Here is a 5,951-nt window from a genome sequence, read left to right as displayed (position 1 = left end):
GCGGTGCACGCTCGTTCAGATCTACTCAAAAGTGAGTAGATTTCGACTCACTTCGGAACAAAGTGGAACTGCTCAAAAGTGAGTAACACCATCGTTACTCACTTTAGAGTAACATAGTCAAATGTCAATATGGGAGTAACACTTACTCACTTCGTTTAATCTGAAATTTGCGAAAGTGAGTAGATGTCACTCACTTCAGGAAATAATAATTTTGGAAATAAATGTATTATGTTATTTATAAAATCAGAAGAAATATATATATGTATACAAAGAGCATAACATTTATTCATTATCTCATACATAATACATAATAATAATACATGATAACAAGTAAAAATATTGTGATATTTGTGTTGAAATTTTCGCTGCTCTGGAATGGATCCCCGGATGTTATAAATATCTGGGGGATTGATGAAAGTCATGGAGGATGTAGTTTGACCGATCCAGTAGCCTTCCCGGGTAGACTGTAAAGAATTGATAATTAGCCCAATAAAAAGAACGACGGTAAAACTTACTGTTTATATTTTTTTGCGGTTATTTGATCAAAACCTTGGTCATTTTCAATCCGACCTCGCTTCACTTGATATCAGGAATATTGACTTCGCAGCACTAATCTGGAGTTCGCCGGTTGGACTTCCGAAGCGCTCTGCCGGCTCGGCTTTTATCTCGACTGTTTTTGAAAACAGTTCGACATCACGGCGACGGAAGAAATTTCACCACAACGGAGGATTTGTCAGGTCGAGCGCGCGTAATTTTCACAAGTCTTTGACGTTTACAAAGTGAGTCATATATGTTTGTGTTTACTCAAAAGTGAGTAAGGTCGTTTTATTTCATGGTTGAGTAAAAAGTTACTCACTTTGATAAAATAAAGTTACTCACTTTTGACAGCTAACTTGAAACTTCAAAAGTGAGTCAAAGTTACTCTAGCTGTGATGTTAAAGTCACCAAAATAGCTTTGGTGAGCGAATTTGACGGATAGCGCCGACAATTTTTGTCGCATAGGATTCATCGAATGTAGCGCGGTTGTTGCACCATGGCCAGATTCATTTCCCGAGCGCGTGCACGGAAAGAAATAACAATTGTGATTTAAAAAAAAAAACAGTAGCGGAAAATCAACTGATGATCATTGTCGTTCTACTATTATCAAACATTTTAATAAAAATAAAATGCTTTTAGAAGTGCGCAGCAATGCTAAATCGGTCTGATGTATTGCAATTTTAGGGAAAACTTTCCGTTTTACGGTTCAACGAAAAGCTACCGCAGCTGTCACATCACTGATTTGCACTGGTAAATCATCAGTAGGCTTCAAGGTATCATTCAAGGTATCCAAGGGGATACCGTCTTGATGATCGTTGTTTGTTGCTATTTTTCATAGCGTTCTCTCTTTCAAGCATACTATGATTGAATTGTTTTCTTCAATGATGGAATGATTTCGAAGCCTGCGGTAGAACTTTGACAGCTGCGGTAGAAATCTGCGGCTACCGCAAACCGGAAAATTTTCTTAACAACCGTAATATTCTGCGCAGTTCATATGTATTTTCCACACGTTCTCCTATAATTGTTTTTAATCCACTTCGATACCGTCAATCCGCCCCCAAACTGGATGGCGTACACTCAGCTTAAGGTGATTATAAAACGAAGCCAAACAAGGGCACAAGACTGGAGAATCTGACAACAGTTTGCGTTGAAAACCAATCAATCTGCTTGCTTGCTGGTGGTGACTAATGGGATAAATTTTCAACGGTGAGAGCTGTTTGGTTCTCAAGTCTTGTGCTTTTGAAAATTTGAGGTGTGGCTTTGTTCTATAATCACCTTAACGCAATTTATAATTAAGTATTGAGTTGTAAATATTAGTATATATTAGTTGTGTTGCTAGAGGACATCTTGAAAATTCACTGAGATTCTTTCAGAAACCCTTCTGAAATTATTATATGTAGTTATTTCTTTGATCGCTCTGATTTTTCCAATAACCTCCTTGGGACTTCCTATTGGACTATCCCAGAAACCCATCTTGGGTTATTATGGAAATCCTTTCAGGATTCTGCTGTAAAATTCTGTAATTCTGCCGTAAAATTCTGGAATTCTGCCGAAAATGATTTAATGATTGCTTTCCAGTGTAATGGAATCTATTTTAAAAATCTGGGTTCGGGGATTCTCACAAAATTTCTCGGGATTTCTTCTGGAAATCCAATCGAAATTATTATTTAAAATCTGATATTTTCCTCGTAATTCTTCAGTATTTCTTCCGTGAAACTCTTTGAAAGTTCTTCAAAATCCCTTTGAGATTCTTTCCGAAAAATGTCTTAGATTATACCTATTATTCTAGAATAATCTCGGAAAGACGCCTGGGACTATAATCAAATAAATCTATTATTTCACTTCACTTTCTTTCGTGCAAATTCTTGGGATTCTTTCGGAAATTCCTCTGGAATTCTTTTGTAAATCCCAATGGAATTCTCCCATAAATCCCTGTGGAATACTTCCGAAAATCCTGCTAAGAATCTTCCAGATGACGGGGATTTTTTTAAATCTTTATTTATGGAAATCATCCGAAAATTCCTCTGTAATTGTTTGTAAATCCTCCTTATATTCTTACAGAAATCCTTCTTATATTCTTACAGATTTATTGCTATTGATTTTATTGTTTCTGCCTGAGATAATTTTATATATCCTGAATTATTCCGAAAATTCCTTCGTGATTCTTTAGAATTTTTTTCTAAGATTTTTTGAGAAAAAAAAACTCTGTGATTCATGAGGAAATCACAGGAATTCATAAGGAAGTGTTTTTGATTTTTTTTCGTGATTTATCATTGATTTTCCTTGAAAATTTTCTTAAATCCTTGGCAGAATTTTCTGAAAATCCCTCTTGACTTCAAATGGAAATCCTCCAAGAAAACTACCGGACAGTCACTGGGACTTTAAAAAAATACCTATGAGATTCTTTGATTACTGATTTCTTTTTCTGAGCATCTTTTGAAAGTGACTTTTAAATGGTTCTGGAAATTCCATTTGAAATTATTCCGTAAATCTTTCTGGAGCTCTTCTGGACATCGTAATTATTCTGGAAAATATTCATGAAATCGTCTGGATGTCTGTGACTTTTCATTGAATCTTCAGGGGTTCTTGCGAAATAACTTCTGGGATTCTTTTGGATATCACTGTAAAAAAACATTCAAAATCCATTCGAAATTCTCCTGAGATTGTTTCAGGAATTTACGAGAATCCTTAAAATAATTCCTTTAGAAATCTCCCTGATAATATTTTAGTGATTTCTCTGTGGTTCTTCTGTAAATCGACCTGGGATTCTTCCGGAAATCCTCCTTTAATTCCAAAGCAATTTCCAGAAGAATTTTCAGAAGGATATTTTTAAGAATCCTGTATATTTTTCCCTAAGAATCTCAATGTATTTAAACAAAATACCAGGACAATTTACGGTTGAATCTCACAAAAACTTCCGGTGGAATTCTTGAATGCTTATCATTCAAGCAGAATTCCAGTCGTATTTCCGGATTAATTTCGGCAGGTTTTACGGAAGAATCCCAGCAGAATTTCTTGAAAAATTCCAGTAAAATTTCTGGAAGAATCTTTGAAAGATGTTTTGAAGTCCTCCAGCAGGATAACAGAAAGAAATCTGGGGGTATTGTAGAAGAATTTCCGAAAGAATCCTAGAGAGATAGTCGAAATAATAACAGTTTTCTTGAAAAATTCAGGAAACTCCCAGAGTCTAGAGGTAATTCGGGAAGAATTTCTGCAAGAATCCTTAACAGAAGGATTTGAAGGATCCTCAGAAAGATTTTCGAAAGTATCCCAGAAGGCTTCCCGAAAGAATGCTAGAAAGATATCTGGAAGATTTCCTACAGGATTTTTGGAAGAGTCCCAGACAAATTTCAAGAATATGGACGTAAAAATCTCAGTGGCATTTCTAGAATAATTTCAGAAAGATTTTCGGAAGCATCCTCGAAAGTATTCTAAAGGGATTCCGAAAGCATCTAAGGTGATTTCCGGAAGAATACCAGAGGTATTCTCATAATAATCCCAGAAGTATTTCCGGAAAAAGGCCAGAGTTATTTTCGGAGGAATTCTCGACGAATTTGTAGTAGAGTCGTAGTACATTTTTTGGCAAAATCCTCTAAAAATATCCAGAAGAATTGCATCAGGATTTTTGTTAGAATCTTCCATTGAATTTCCGAAAGAATCTTCGAGAATTTCGATTCAGATTTTGATTTCCAGGATTTCAAAAGTAATCCTTAAGGAGATAAACGCAAACTCACATACAGATTTATGCAAATATTCCAATAAGATGTCCAGAAGAATCACAAAGGATATCCGAAAGAATCTCAGATATAGTACCGGAATGCTAACGATGTTTTTTAGATGAGTTCAAAGCGATATCTGTAAGTATTCTGTGATTTCCAGAAGAACTTAGAGAAAAATCAGAAATGATCTTTAGATTTCCAGAACAATCCCAGAGAGGTTTTGAAGGATTCATAAGTGATTTAAGGAAGAATCCCAGGAGGGAAATTCCATAGAATTCTGGAGTAATTTCTGGACCAATGTCTTTTTATATGCTGTATCAATATTTACAAGTAATTATAATAAACAAGTATTTATGGAACAATAACAATTTTAATTTATCGCCATAATTGAACGACAATTTTAATTAGAATGTGCATCCACCACATCATCCCTCTCAGAAGGATTGTGATTCTAAATATTTTTTGCGGTGATTCAGAATTGTAATCACATTCTAGTTTAATTGTATGTGGTGTCATTCAACATTTAAAATAAGATTCGTTAAGCCGAACATGTTGATCCTTCGACATTAACCAACGAGCATTGCTTGAAATAATGAGATTTTTTCGATTACTTTGATTACTGATTTCTTTTTCTGAGGATCTTCTAAAAGTTACTTTCAAATGATTCCGAATCCCGTTTGAAATTATTCCATGAATCTTTCTGCAGTTCATCTGGACATCGGAATTATTCTGGAAAATATTCATGAAATCTTCTGGATGTATGTGAATATCCTTTAAATCTTTCAGGGATTCTGGCGAAATAACTTCTGGGATTCTTTTGAATATCACTGTAATTTGGATTTAGAATTCTCATGGGATTATTTCAGATATTAACGATAATCCTTCATACAGAAAAGATGTTTCTGTGAATCGCCTTGGAATTCTTCTGGAAATCCTTCTATAATCCCAAAACAATTCTCAGAAAATTTTTCAGAAGGATATTTTTAAGAATCTCAATGGAATTTCTGAAAAATACCAGAACGATTTACGGTTGAATCTCACGAAAACTTCCGGTGGAATTCTTGAATGATATCCGGAAGAATGACAGTCGTATTTTTGGATGAATCTTAGCAGGTTTTACAGCACAATCCCAGCAAAATTTATTGAAAAATTTAGAATAGAAAGATATCCGAAAAAAAAACTCCAACAGGATTTTTGTAAGAGTCCCAGGAGTATTTCAAAGATATTGGCGTAAAAATCTCAGTGGAATTTCTTGAAGAATTTCAGAAAGATTTCCGAAAGCATCTCGTCATTTTTGGAAGAATACCAGAGGCATTCTCATAAGAATACAGAAGTATTTCCGGATAAAAATCTAGAGTTATTTTCGGAGGAATTCTCGAAGAATTTCTAGTAGAGTCGTACATTTTTTGATAAAATCCTCTTTAAATATCCAAATGGATTGCATCAGGATTTATGGAAAAATCTTCCATAGTATTTCGAAAACAATTTTCAAGAATTTCAAAGAATTTAATTTCCTGGATATCAAAAGTAATCCTTAAGGAGATACACGCAAAATCACATACAGAGTTCTGCAAAAAAATCCAAAAAGATGTCCAGAATAATCGCAATGGGATATCCGAAAGAATCTAATAAGTAATACCGGAATGGTAACGTTTTTTTTGGATGAATCCCAAAGCGATATCTGGAAGAAAATTC

This window comes from Aedes aegypti, chromosome 1 (assembly GCF_002204515.2).
Source record: "Aedes aegypti strain LVP_AGWG chromosome 1, AaegL5.0 Primary Assembly, whole genome shotgun sequence".
In the NCBI taxonomy this organism is placed as follows: domain Eukaryota; kingdom Metazoa; phylum Arthropoda; class Insecta; order Diptera; family Culicidae; genus Aedes; species Aedes aegypti.
Note: the sequence above shows the minus strand (reverse complement) of the source record.